The sequence below is a fragment of the Equus przewalskii genome, chromosome 2 (assembly GCF_037783145.1).
Source record: "Equus przewalskii isolate Varuska chromosome 2, EquPr2, whole genome shotgun sequence".
Classification (NCBI taxonomy): Eukaryota; Metazoa; Chordata; class Mammalia; order Perissodactyla; family Equidae; genus Equus; species Equus przewalskii.
The window spans coordinates 69,410,374-69,425,172 of NC_091832.1; the positions used below are offsets into that span (position 1 = coordinate 69,410,374).

Genomic DNA, 14,799 nt, shown 5'->3' on the forward strand with positions numbered 1-14,799 from the left:
TAATGTTTCTTGATGTGGGGCTCTTTGGGTTTATCTTGTTTGGTGCTCTCTGTTCTTCCTTTACCTGGATGTCTGTTTCCCTCCTTATGTTAGGAACAGCTATTATTTCTTCAAATAGATTCTCTGCTCCTTTGTCTCTCTCTTCTCTTTCTAGGACACCTGTAATACAGACATGAGTGTGCTTGATGTTTTCCCAGAGGTCCTTTAGACTGTCCTCATTCTTTTTAATTCTTTTTTCCTTTATATGTTCAGCTTGGGTGAGTTCCTCTAGTCTTTCATCCAGTTAACTGCTCTGTTCTTCTGTCTCATCTACTCCGCTATTGAGTCCCTCTAGTGAATTTTTCATTTCCAGTATTGTATTCTTCATTTCTGATTGGTTATTTTTTATATTTCCAATTCTTTGTTGAAGTTCTCACTGAGTTCATCCATTCTTTTCCCAAGATCAATGAGCATCCTTATGACTCAGTTTGTACTCTTTGTCAGGTAGTTTTTATCTCTGTTTCATTTAGTTCTTTTTCTGGGGTTTTGTCCTGTTCCCTTACTTAGAACATATCCCTTTGTCTCCTCATTTTGCCTCTTTCTCTGTGCTTATATCTGTGTTTAGGTAGATCATCTATGTCTCCCAATCTTGGAGAGGTGGCCTTATGTAAGAGATACCTTATGAGGCCCAGGACTGTACTTCATCTTGTCAACAGTCCCAAACATTCCAGGAGTGTCCCATTTGTGGGCACATGTGTCTTTCTGTTGTGGTAGGGTTATTCTTGCTGCAGGTGCCTGGGGAGGCTAGGCTGTCCCCTGGCCAGCTGGTTATAATGCTCAGCTGTGTGTCACTGCTATGGGCCCTTCAGTCACTTTATTTGGCATGTGGAGCCCCAGAATAGTTGACTGCAATGTCTAGTAGCACATTGCTGTTGCAGTTTTTCTGTTAAGTGAGTAGGCCCCCAGTATGACTGGTTGCTCGGCTCAGGGGCTTACAATTGCTGTAGGCCTCTAGCAACAGCAAGGCTGTTGTCAGCTCTTTCAGGATTGCAACTGAGTGAGCCTGGCCCCAGGCATGGGAGTGCCTAGTTCTTTCAGAATTTGGAAGGTGGGATTTATCCTCTATGAGGTTGTTTGAGAATCACAAGTCTGCTGCAGCTGAGAAGCCCCACTGCCCACAGGGCCACACACCCCATCAACACAGTCCTTCCCCATGCAGACCCCAACCCACTGAAGCAGACCCAGTCACCCCCCTGCAAAGGCCCCACACACTCCACCAATACCCCATACATTCCACTCGCTCCTCATGCATGCCCTGCCCTACAGAGGCAGACCCCCTCACCTGGCTGCAGAGGTTCCAGGCACCCCATCTGTGTGGGCCCACAAGTTACCCAAGTGCTTGCTGTTGGGTGGAGCCAGTCCCTAGGGTGGCTGCCTGTCCTGGCTGAGCTGGACTAAATTGGTGCTCTAGTGGATGGGGCAGACCCCTTCATGTTAACAGGCCAGGGAAGAACTCCAATGGTGTCTGCCAGTGTGTATGTCAGCACGCCTGTACTAGGTCACAATAATGGCTGCCACCAATGTCTCAGTCCCTGGGGAGGCCACACCTCTCAGTGAGATGCACCCAGAGCCTATCAAGTAAGTCTCTTTCACAAAAGGACTGTGCAGTTTTCTTTCTGGTGATTTTAGGTTGCTTTCTGAAACAAGTGAATTTGTGCATGGGCCTTTAAGAGCTGACTTTTTTCCCCTTATATCCTATAGCTTTTCTGGGACTATTCCCCATTGTAATTAATAGCCAGCAAAGCCAGATATTATGACTCTCATCTTGCTTGTGCTGAGTCCATAAGCTGCTTATAGCAGTAATGCTTCTCCCTTCAAGTCCCCCACTCCTTCAGGGAAGGCTTTGCACATTAAGATTGCTCCCAGCAGGCCATGAAGTGTCATTGCTTAAAGGTGGCTTTCTTCTCTCCTGAAGGGAATTTCTGCCTCTTCCACCTCAGTCAGCACAGTCCTTTGTTGCGGGGGTTCTTTTTATCCAGTTTTCAGTTCTCTCTCAAGGGTAATTGTTCCAAGAGTGGATGTAAATTTCTTGTGCCTGTGGGAGGAGGTGAGTTCAGAGCCTGCCTATGCTGCCATCTTGAAACCATCTCCAGTTGTTGGTTTTCCTGTGGAGTCTTTAGGGTTTTCTTCATATAGGATCATGTAATCTACAAATAGATAATTTTCCTTCTTTCTTTTTTATTTTGATACCTCTTATTTCCTTTTCTTACCTAATTGTTCTGGCTAGGCCTTCTAGTAGTATATTGAATAGAAGTGGCAAGAGTGGGCATCCTTGCCCTGTTCCTGATCTTAGAGAAATGCTTTCAGCTTTTCACCATTGACTGTTATGTCAGCAGTGGACTTATAATATATGGCTTTTATTATGCTGAGGAAAATTCCTTCTATACCTAATTTGTTGAGAGATTTTACCATGAAAGATTGTTAAATTTTATCAAGTGCTTTTTCTGCGTCTATTGAGATGATCATATGATTTTTTTCCGCATCATTCTGTTTTGTGGCAAATCACATGTAGTGATTTGTATAATGAACTATCCTTGCATCCCAGGGATATATCCCACTTGATCATGATGTATGTGCTGTTGAACTCAGTTTGCCAGATTTTGTTGAGAACTTTTGCATCTATAATCATCAGGGATAGTGGCCTGTAATTTTCTTTTCTTGTAGTGTCTCTGTCTGGGTTGGTATCAAGATAATTCTAGCCTCATAAAACGAGTTTGGAAATGTTCCCTCCTCTTCAATTTTTTTGAAGAGTTTGAGAAGGATTGGCTTTAATTCTTTCTTAAATGAAGGGTAGAATTCACTAGTGCTGCCATCTGGTCCTGGACTTTTCTTTGTTGGAAGAGTTTTGGTTACTGACTCAATCACTTTACTCATTATTGGTCTGTTCATATTTTCTATTTCTTCGTGATTCAGTCTTGGTAAGTCATATTTATCTAGGGATTTTCCATTTCTTCTAAGTTATCCAATTTTTTGGCCTATAATTGTTCATAGTAATCTCTTATGATCCTTTTTATTTTTGTGGCATCAGCTGTAATGGCTCCTGATTCACTTCTGATTTTATTAATTTGAGTCTTTTCTCTTTTTTTCTTAGTCTAGCTGAAGGTTTGTCAATATTTCTTTGCTAACATCTGTTGCCAACCTTCCTCTTTTGCTTGAGGAAGATTTACCCGGAGCGATGCCAGGATTTACCTGGCATAGATATGAGAATTTACCATGCCAGTCTTCTTCTATTTTATATCTGGGTTACCACCACAGCATGGCCACTAATGAGTGGTGTAGGTCCGTGCCCAGGAAGTGAACCCAGGCCACTGAAGCAGAGCACACTGAACTTAACCACTAGGCCACACTAGGTCACACTAGGCCATGGGGCCAGCCCCTTGTCAATTTTTCTGTCTTTTCAAAAAACCATGTCTTAGTTTTGTTGATTTTTTTTCTATTGTTCTCCTAATCTCTGTTCTATTTCTGATCTCATCTTTATTATTTCCTTCCTTATGCTAACTTTGGGCTTAGTTTGTTCTTCTTTTTATGGTTCCTTGAAGTATAAGTTCAGGTTGTTTATTCAAGATTGTCCTCCTTTTTTAATGTAGGCATTTATTGCTATAAATTTCCTTCTGAGTACTGCCTTTGCCACATCTCCTAAATTTTGATCTATTGTTTTTTCATTTTCATATGTCTCAAGATATTTTGTGATTCTCCTTTTGATTTCTTCTTGGATCCACTGGTTGTTTGAGAATGTGTTGTTTAATTTTCACATATTTGTGAATTTTCCAATTTTCCTTCTGTTACTGATTTCTAGTTTTATACCATTGTGGTCAGAAAAGATATTTGGTATGATTTCAGTCTTCTTATATTTGCTAAGATTTGTTTTGTGGCCTGACATATGGCCTATGCTGGAAAATTTCCCATGTGTACTTAGGAAAAATGCATATTCTGTTGCTGTTGAGTGGTGTTCTGTTAGGTTCATTTGGTCTATAGTGTCATTCAAGTCTGCTGTTTCCATTTTTATTTTCTTTCTGGATGTCCTATCCATTGTTGAAACTGAAGTATTAAAATAACCTACTATTATTGTATTGCTGTCTATTTCTTCCTTCAATTTTGTTAATATTTGCTTTATATATTTACCTGCTCTGACATTGAGTCCATATATACTTATAATTATTATATCTATTTGATGAATTAGAAGATATATATATCTTTTATCTTTATATAATATCCTTCCTTATCTCATGTGACAGTATTTGACTTAAAGCCTATTTTGTCTGATATAAATAGAGCCACTCCTGCTCTCTTTTGGTTACCATTTACATGGAATATCTTTTTCCATCCTTTCACTTTCAGCCTATGTGTGTCTTTAAATGTAAAAGTGAATCTCTCATAGACAGGATATAATTTGGTCTTGTTTTATTATCCATTTGTCCACTCTATGTCTTTTGATTGGAGATTTAGTCCATTTATGTTTAAAGTAATTATTGATAGGAAAAGACTTACTATTGTCATTTTGTTAATTCTTTTCCATCTGGTTTGTAGTTCTTTCTTATCTTCCATTGTGTTTTGTTGATGTTTTTGTAATGATGTTATTTAATCCCTTTCTCTTTTTCTTTTGTATATCTTTTATATATGTATATCTATCTATCTATCTATATATCTATGTTTATCATGAGGATTACATAAAACATCTTATATTTATAACAGTCTATTTTAAACCAATAACAGTTTGACTCAACTCACATACAAAAGCTCTATACTTTTGCTTCTCCCCACAAACATTTTGTTATTGATAACACAATTTGCATCTTTTTATATTGTGAATCCATTAACAAATGTTTATAGTCATAGTAATTCTTAATATTTTTGTCTTATAACTTTTATACTAAAATTAAAAGTGATTTACACACCATTATTACAGTATCACAGTGTTCTATATTTGTTTATATATGTACCTTTATACTTTTGTGTTTTCATGTTACTAATTAGCATCTTTTTATTTCAGCTTGAAGAACTCCCTATGGCATTATTGTAAAGCAGGTCTAGTGGTGACATACTCCCCCAGATTTTGTTTGTCTGTGAATGGCTTTATGTCTCCTTCATTTTTTGAAGGACACTTTTGCAGGGCATAGTATTTTTGATTGACAGTTCTTTTCTTTCAGCACTTTGAATATATCATCCCACTTCCTTTTGCCCTACAAGGTTACTGCTCATAGTCTTATGGGGGCTTCCTTGTACATGACTAGGCATTTTTCTCTTGCTGCTTTCAAAATTCTCTGTATTTGACTTTTGACAATTTGATTATAATGTGCCTCAGTATAGACTTGTTTAGGTTTTTCCTATTTTGGTCTTTTTGGTTTCATGAATCTGGATGTCCTTTTCCTCCCTCAGATTTGGAAAATTTTCAGCCATTAATTTTTAAATCAGCTTTATCCCTTGATGCATATATTGGTTTACTTGATCATGTCCCATAAGTCCCATAGGCTTTCTTTACTCTGTTTCATTCTTTTTTCTTCTACTCCTCTGACTTGATAATTTCCACTGGCATGCCTTTGAGTTTGCTCTTTCTTTTTTCTGCTTGATCAAGTGTTATGTTGAAGCTTAAAATTTTTCAATTCAATTATTGTTTTATTCAGCTCCAGAATTTCTGTTTGGTAGGTTTTTATAGTTTCTACCTCTTTGTTGATAGTTTCATGTTTTTATGTATTGTTTTCCTGATTTTGTTTAGTTATCTATTTATGTCTCTTATAGTTCTCTGAGCTTCTTTAGGACAATTACTTTGAATTCTTTGTCAGGCAATTCATAGATCTCCATTTTTTTATAGTGAGTTACTGGAGATTTCTTTTGTTCTTTTGGTAGTGTCACATTTCCCTGATTCTTCATGTTCCTTGTGGCTTTGTATTGGTGTCTGCCTATTTGAAGCAGCAGCCACCTCTTCCAGGCTTTACAGATTGGTTTCATCAGGTAAAGACCTTTACTAAGAAGACCAGCTAGAGATTCTGGGAACCGCTCAAACCTTTTCTGTGATGTGCACACTCCATTCCTCTTCTTCCCTTCTAGGTGAAAAGTTTAAGGTTTGTGTGCTGTCTCCCAATCTCACAGACCCATGCTGGCTGCTGTAAGCCAGCCTCCCCTTTGCCCCAGAGCAGTGTGCTGATAGGCTTGGACATTGAATGCACACTGCACTCCTCTTCCTTCCTCCTAGGAGAGAGGTCTCAAAGTTTTATGCTTTTTCCCAATCTCACAGAGCCACACAGGCCACTATAACCCTCTTACCCCTTTTCAGTGCACTGAAATTCTGGGATGTTTGGTCCAAGCTCTATTTATGTCCTTTCCTCCTGAAAGAGAAAATTCTACATTGTGTGCCTTCTCCCTAGTCCACAGAGCTGCTCCATCTGCTGAGAGCCACTCGCCCCTTTTCCACAGGGCAGTGCACTGAAATGCCCAAATGATGGATGTCAGCTCCACTTCTCTTCCTTCCTCCTGAAGGAGAAATATCAGGATTGTGCACCTTCTCTCAATCCTGCAGAGGAGGTCAGGCTGTTGAGAGCTGCCTGCCCTTTTTCCCTAGGGGAGTGCACTGGAATGCCATGAGGCTGAATACAAGTTCCACTTCTCTCCCTGAAGGAGATGTCTCAGGGCTGTCCACCTTCTCTCAGTCCTGTAATACCATACAGAATGCTGAGAGACGCTGCCCCTTTTCTTTGTTCTTCACTGCCTGGGAGTACTAACTATGTTGGTTGCCTCAGTGCTCTGAGTGCAGTGAAACAGAAGTAGGTCTCTTTGGCAGCACCCTGAATGACTGGGGATTTCATATTCATGCTTCGTCTACTCTACTCGTTCCTCTGAGGAGGAAATTGCTGGCAGGATGGATCTCTCTCAGCATTCAGCACTCAGCTGTGCTGGCTTGGGGGAGGGGCTGACATAGGTAAAGTGAAACTGCTCTACTTAACCATTTCAAAGTGTTTTTCTTGATTTAGTTCTCATCTGAGGTGTTGCAACTCTTTGACTGGATTATGGAGTTGTCATAAAGGTTTTTGGCCCAAATGTTGTTTTATGGGAGTTTTTGTGGGGAAAGCGCTGGATTTCCTATTCTGCCATCTTGCTAACATCATAGACAGAATTACTGAAAAATGTCTTTCCTTTTTTTTTTTAATGATTTTATCTTTTTCCTTTTTCTCCCTAAAGCCCCCCAGTACATAGTTGTATTATATTCTTCGTTGTGGGTCCTTCTAGTTGTGGCATGTGGGACACTACCTCAGCGTGTTTTGATGAGCAGTGCCATGTCCATGCCCAGGATTTGAACCAGTGAAACACTGGGCCACCTGCAGCGGAGTGCGTGAACTTAACCACTCGGCCACAAGGCCAGCCCCAAAAATGTCTTTCCTTTTTTTCCTTCAATGGGATTGTGTTTTCCCATTCAGCAATTATTTTATGAGTAAAAGAGATAAAATTATTGCGCTGCTATGTGCTATGAACTTTCACTACAGAAAGAATAGACTTCTCTCAGAAGCAGCAACAAAAAAAATTTATGAGTAATCAAGGTAAGTAATACTTTAAAAAGTAAATGCATTTTTCAGGTATAATTAGCTTTGATGGCTATTTGGAAAGCGCTCTGTCAGCTAATAAGAGAGTCTGTTTTTAAAGTACTATATTGTACCATCTCAAAGTTACCTATTTTCAGACAAAACCACAGAACTTAGTCTGTAAAGAAGTCACAAAATTTGATTTTTCTAAATTATAACCATTTGGCTTAAAAATCCAATGGGAGTAGTGATCTTTCCCAGTGAAGGTTTTGGTTTTTATTTTTTAGATACTTAAGGAAGAGATAAAGAGCTCTTTCTGGCTCTTGCTCTATCTGGACTGAGACACTGGGGGTATGGGTGGTGAATCAGTTAGCAATTCAAAGAAAATTACTGTTCCATGATGAATTATATTGAAATTTTTTCATTAATATAATATTTTATAACAGCGATATTAGTAAGATTGTAAGTGATTATTTTACCTGGAAGAGTCTAGGTTTCAAATTAACATTATAGTTTACAGATAAAATAAGATGTAAATACATTAAGGGATAGAGTCATTTAGAAATCAAAACATTTAAAAGGAGAAAATTACCACACTTGGAGGAGGGTGGAAGACAAAATTGAGAGGAAAGAAGTCAAAGAACAAGGAAATAAATATTTTCATATTAATTTAATGATTTATGAAGCACAAAATACAAAAAAAACCCTAACCACTAGCCAATAAGATAAGAAATTAATTTTATAAACGTGTAATTTAATTATTTCTAACAACTCTTCAATTAGCACTGCAGAAAAAAAAGTTTAATAAAAATAATCAATGAGGATTAATCAAATAACCTAAAGATAAAATTGATACAGGATACAAGGGTATAACTATAGTTTAGCCAAATAATTCATTGGTTGACCAGAAGTACTGAATGCCTTGCTGGCATCAGCATTGTGAAAAGTACTCTGGGAATTATAAAATATTAGGCAAAGAATGTGGAAAATTTCAGAACAGGAATTCAAATTTATTAAGCATGTATCAAGCATATACTAAACAGTAAACTCTATACTAGTTGTGGAGTACATGGATGACTAAGGCATGGTGCTAATCATGGCGGAAATAACGGCGTGGTTGAGGAAGTCAATATAATGCAATAAGATGCTGTCACAGTAATAGCAAAGAGTAAAAATAAGATATGGGGGGGAATTTCCCAGGAAAAATTGACAGACCTCAGTGACTCTAAATCAGACTTTCTCAACCTTAAGTCTCATGTTCTCATTTAATTTCATTTGAAAATTCAAAAAGTATGAAATAATATAACAAGAATTAAAGCAATGGCCATTCTAAAGTGGCCTTACTCAAATTACACATGTACCTCTTGAGATTTTGCTATGCCTTCTGTGGGATTATGCCTTTTGCTCAAGAATCATTGCACTAGATTTGAATAGATAAAGAAAAGAATTAAGATATAAAGAGTGCTTAAGCTTAAACTGAACTTGTAATTTGAAGTGGATCTCTACTCACTTGTATCATGTATCCTCAAAACCACAGTCCAAAGAGCTTTTATTTTATACCAAAACCGAGAGGAGGAGCTGCAGGCAAATATTTAATGGGTAGGGCCCCTGACATTAGGATGTATTTTTGCTGCAGTAACCCTCGTACCTACAGTTATTCCTACAGCGTGCTAGGTACTCACTAATTATCTTATTGAGCAGATAAATTAGCATCACCCCTATTTGCAAACCTGACATGTTAACCACAACAGGGAGGCTTTTCCTGGCCACCCACCCAGGCAGAGCAGCTTTTAGGGGACTATTAAACACGTGTTCCACCCTAGCTTTAGTCAAGATAATGTAAGTGTATTAGTTTCCTGTTGCTGCCGTAAAAAATTACCACAAACTTAGTGGCTTAAAACAACACATACTTTATTCTTTTTCAGCTCTAGAAGTCCAAAGTCCCTAAAATCAAGGTGTCTGCATGGCTTGTTACTTCTGGAGCCTTCAGAGGAGAATCTGTTCCTTGCCTTTTCCTGTTTCTAGAGGATGTCAGCATTCCTTGGCTTGTGGCCATATCACTCCAACCACTGCTCATGTTGTCTCATTGCCTTCTTTTCTGACTCTGACTCCTCTTGCATCCTTCTCATCAGGACCCTTATGATTACACTAGACCTACCTGGATAATCAAGGATAACCTCCCCATCGCAAGGTTCTTAACTTAATCACATCTGCAAACTAGCTTTTCCCGCATAAGTTAACATATTCACAGGTTTAGGGTTTTAGGACATGGAATCTTTGTGGGCCATTATTCTGTCTACTGCAGAAGGTGAACACACATTGCCCCTTGTAGGCTGTCTTGAGGTGAAGTTTAACAGGTCCTCCTATGTCTGAGAAAGGATCTTGCCTTTCAAGGGGGAGAAAGCAGAGAAGCTGTGCTGTTAGGTCATGTGAGTCACCTGAAAATAGTACTTCATCTTACCCACCACGCCCCCAAATCTCCAACTGAGGGAACTGCAGGCTCATTTCCAATTTTATTTTTGCAATTGTCTCTAATTCTGAATGTTCCTGAGAAATGTCATTTAATATCTAAATTGAATGCAAAGTAGTCCTGACTTCTGACAAAACGAAAATAAAAGAACTCTCAGGTCGATTAGCTGGACATTTCATCAACTCCTTTTGTTTAAATAAAATGTAAATCAACAAGTTCTTCTGCATACAAAGGTAGGACAGTGTCTCTAGTGACTTAAAAGATTGCTTTCAAAATATTAGGCTTGAATGCTCATGAACTTTACTGTAACAATAGGCCAGGCTTTGCTTTACAAAGTGCTTTGTCTGTACCATTGAGAAAGAGAACAGTGACGTCAGTACTCTGAATTATGTATTAATGGCTGACTTCAATTTAAAAAGTCACAATTAATGTGTTTCAAATAAAAGGAAACCTTCAAAAGAACTCATTTAAACTTGTTAATAATAAGAACAAAACTCAAGTTCTGCCCTTCTTGGCATTATCAGAATTTAGATTAACCTCCCCCGAGGAAGTGGTGGAAACAGGTAGGATAAATGTTCCCAAAGAAAGAATGACTCATCTGGAAGTTTATAATTAAAATCTGGGCCAGGCAGATCAAACACTCTTACTAAAGTGAGCTCAAGAGCAATTTTCTTCAGAGCAATAGACAGTATAACCGAGCCATGTAAATAGCACCCTTTCTTTAAAATATAAAGAATATAACGATCTTTTGTTCGCAATATCTTTAAGAATGGTCCCTATTTTTGGTTTATTCTTAGATCGAAAAAGAAACCAAATTCACCACAAAAGAAGGCAACAGGTTCAATGAAACGATCGGTTGGTCAACATTTAATAAATGTCTGCATCATTCATTAATTCAACAAATCATTACTGAGCACTTAATACCTGCTGAACGGTGTGCTACGTGCTAGAGATGTAAAGATAAATGAGAGAGGAAAAGGACTCGTCTTCATGAAGCTCACACAGAGTGGGGATTCTGACAATATTACCTCAACAGCAAGTAATACCTAAATAACAAGTTAATACTTAAATAACTGTCTCATGAGAAAGTGTTACATGTACAATGTTTCATGTACATTGAAAAAAATTAAAGCAACCTAAGCAATTAGGTTGTGATGGATGAGGTGGGGTATTTCAGCTAGAGTGGTCTGGAAAGACCTCTCTGAGGAAGTGACATCTGTTCAAGGACCTGAAGGAAGTGAACCCACCAGCCATGTGAAGATCAGGAGAAAGTACGGTCCAAGCAGAAGGGACGATAGGCTAAAGCAAGCTCCCGATGTGGGAAGGAGTTCGATGTGCTCAAGAAAGAGTGAAGCTAACGTGGCCAGCCAGCGTGAGCTAGAGGGAGAGAGGTAGGAGGAGATAAGTTCTGTGTAGCCTGGGGCCATGAACTTGAAGTTTATTTTGAGGACAATGGGAAACCTTTGGAGTCTTTTCAGCAGAACAATAACATGATTGATTTATGTTGTCAAAAATTCACTCTAGCTGTTATGTGGTGAATAATGTAGGACCCAAGAGTGGAAGCAGAGACAAGGTAAAGACTATTTCAGGTGAAAGACATTAGTTACATGGACTAGGAGGTGGTGTTGGAGTGTGAGGGGAGAGTGACGTTCCTAGAGCAGCTCCTCCATGATTCTGATACACTTTTCCTGGGGAAAACTTAAAAAAGGAAAGATAACGGGACTGACTATAGACCCCTTTGCTGGTCTCAAAGCCACAACTGACACTCATTGTCTCCTTCCTCTTCTGTCCATTCCAGGTACTGCTCACTCTCAGCTATCACGTCTGCTGACCTGGGTGGCTGACTTGTTGACATGACCTCAACTCTCATCCCTGAGTTATCTGAGCCCTGAGTCCTCATGCTGTTCTCAGGCCAGATTGCAGCATATATCCATTTACCATCGAAATTGGTCAAGGGGTGTCCAAATTGATGACCTGAGTGTCAAACACATTCCTCCCTGCCCCTATTGTGTACCAACAGCTGCCCCTCTCCCTGATGATTATGGTCAGTTATTTCTGCCATGATGGTAACTCCTCTTTTTGCCTACTGGTCCCTTGGCCTGAGGATCCTGAAGTGCCTGGGGAGGATGTAGCTTTAAGTTTAGTGGGATGCATGCTATGTCCCCTGCTGGAAACATTCCCCTCTTGGGAACCAAGACCTCTAAACCCACAGAGCCCAGGAGATTCAGTGAATGGAAGCACAAATTCTCCAAGAGGATAAGAGAGAGTGAAGGTTCCCAAATTCCTGAATTCTATCCACTGGGGACACACCACCATATAACAATCGTTGATTTAGAGTCTATACTGCATCCTGAATGGTTAAGTTGGTGGCGTACCAACCTGGTGCCTCAGCTGTGCCTGCCACAATCTTCTTATCACTCTCTCAACCCAACAGCTTCCGGAGGGTGTGGTATGGGATACAATCGCTAGATCTTATGGTCATGTGCCCATTGTCTCATTTCCTTTGTTGTAAGGTGGGTCCCCTAATGTAGCTATAGGAGTGAGTGGAGGGAGAGGCACCGGGATATCAATGGTAGATAACATGGGGCTCCCAGTGTTCTGGACTACCTACTTATGCAGCTCACTTGTGCCCGCCAGCCCTGCATGTGCCTAATCCCAGATGTACCATTGCTACAACTTTCTAAAAAGGTAAGAACTGTCCTTCAGCAGCACTCTTGGCAGCCAGGATAAGTAGTCCTTCATTCTAAAGGGGGGGAATGGGACGTATGTTACAACCTCCACTATATGATCCAAAGATTTCACACACTAATTAGATGTTTCCTGGTATAAGGATCAATATTTTTATCCTCTTTCAGAGTAGGAAGCTGAGATGCAGAAGAAAGCGTCCTCTTTTATGTAATTGTCTAACATATTTCTTCTTTGTGTTTCTGCAGATGAAGCCACGGAACTCTATAGAATAAAGGATCCCTCTTCCATCGGACAACTATTTCATTTACTCTAAATCCTTTCTTCTCTGGGTCACACATTTCCAGTTCTTTTAACTCTACGTGTTGCCCAGACCGTTCACTGCTCCCTGCACAAACTCAAGTTCATCAATGTCCCTCCTAAAGTTTGAAATTGTTTCTCATGCATATATGTAAAGCAGAGAGTCCCTAATTCTATGTTTTCAGCTGATATTTCAAAATGAAGTCTAAAATTGTGTAATTTTTGTTCCTAATTAAATTTCCTCTTAGATTTGTCATCCCCTTCCAGTCTATGAAGGTATTTGAAACCCTCATGATCCAAACTATTATTCAGCTGAATGACGTATAAAGAGCACTTGCTAGTGGGAGATATGTTTTCAAATCTTGACTTTTACCACTCCTTATCTCTACTCTCTGTACAAGAGGTTTTATAACATTGTCAAATCACTGGAATTCTAGTAAGACGTTGGAATTAAAGTCTTCAGCAAACTTTAGTAGCATGTTCATTTTAGTGTCTGCAAACCCAATGTTAGCAACTGTCAGCAATGCTTTTTAGTTTTAGTAAGTTACCTTTAATTATACAAAAAAATAGAAGTCCAAGAACTTTAGGACCACTTACCTGTAAGAACAAATGAAACAACTTGCATGTCTGGATCTTTTTTAAGTCCTTCAGTCCACAGCCCACTGGTAGACCTTGAAGTACATGTTGAGAGACATCCCATCTACGACTGGCTTCATTCTATTAATCCATATTTTGAAAGTGCTTAGCTTGTCATACAGCCCACATTTTTTCATTTCATTCAGAATAGTATCATAAGATGTCCCTTGCTTCCTTCTCTTCATCTCTGACCAGAAAGAGTTGTTCTTGGTTCATGTCTAGACCTGAGAGGCAACTGGGTAACCAAAGAGAAAGAGAACTAACGTGGGCACTCCTGCCAACCTACTGAAGGCTGTGATGCCACTGTGTGCTCCTGGCTCCTGCCTGCCCATCCTAGTGGGTGTGACAAATGCCTTCAATTCTGAATGTTTACTATCTCAAACACTATCACTAAAGAAAAATGTTAATGAATCCCACAAATGTTATTCCATCAAAGTTTTAATGATGCTAAGAAGGGTATCTAAACAGATGGTATAATAGCTGATTTCTCCTATAATCTTGTTTTTTAATATGAGCCACTATTTCTCCACAAATCACAGTCTACTTCATGTTACTTCCTACACCAGCCTTTGCCCCACATAAGCCTGATTAGAAAGCTTTTCACTGTTGGTCTTGGAGGTATATAGGTGAAGCACTGATCCTGAGCCCACATGTTCATAAGAATGATGTTCAATCACTCTACAGATTAAAATAGGCATGGAAATCTCAGGAAAATTGACAGTCTCTATAATATCTCTAAGGTAGATTTTACTGTTCAGAGAATACATCTAAATAGACCTAAAACTGGAATACGTGTGTGTGTATATGTGTGTACAGATAGATATACCATGTATATGTGTGTATATTGTATATGCATTATGTATATATGTGTATATATTGTGTGTATGTATTATGTATATGTTACATATATGTAATTTCAAAATATATATATATAATTTCAAAAGTTAGACCACTTTGTTTAGACTTCCTTATTTCAGAAGAGGAAATTGATACAAAGGAAAACAAAAGAAGACAGATTTTTCTTGGCCCCTTCATTGCTGATAATAAAATTCCGTAAGGAAGGAGGGTGTCAGGGGTTCCCACTGCCCTCTTTTGCTTCTTGCTCTTCTCTTGAAAAGAATCCTGACCACACCACCAGGATCTTTGTAATTTAATTGC

The 14,799-nt window shown here is 39.0% G+C and overlaps 1 long non-coding RNA gene across 2 annotated transcripts in view; it reads left to right on the plus strand.

Annotated features, from left to right (window-relative positions):
- Positions 1-14,588, plus strand: part of LOC103562882 (uncharacterized) — a 38,852-nt gene extending 24,264 nt beyond the window's left edge. For both annotated transcript variants that reach the window (XR_011536901.1, XR_011536902.1), the window contains 2 exons: positions 7,213-7,568; positions 10,818-14,588. This is a non-coding gene — a long non-coding RNA (uncharacterized lncRNA). The remainder of the gene's footprint in view (positions 1-7,212; positions 7,569-10,817) is intronic.
- The last annotated feature ends 211 nt before the right edge of the window (positions 14,589-14,799 follow it).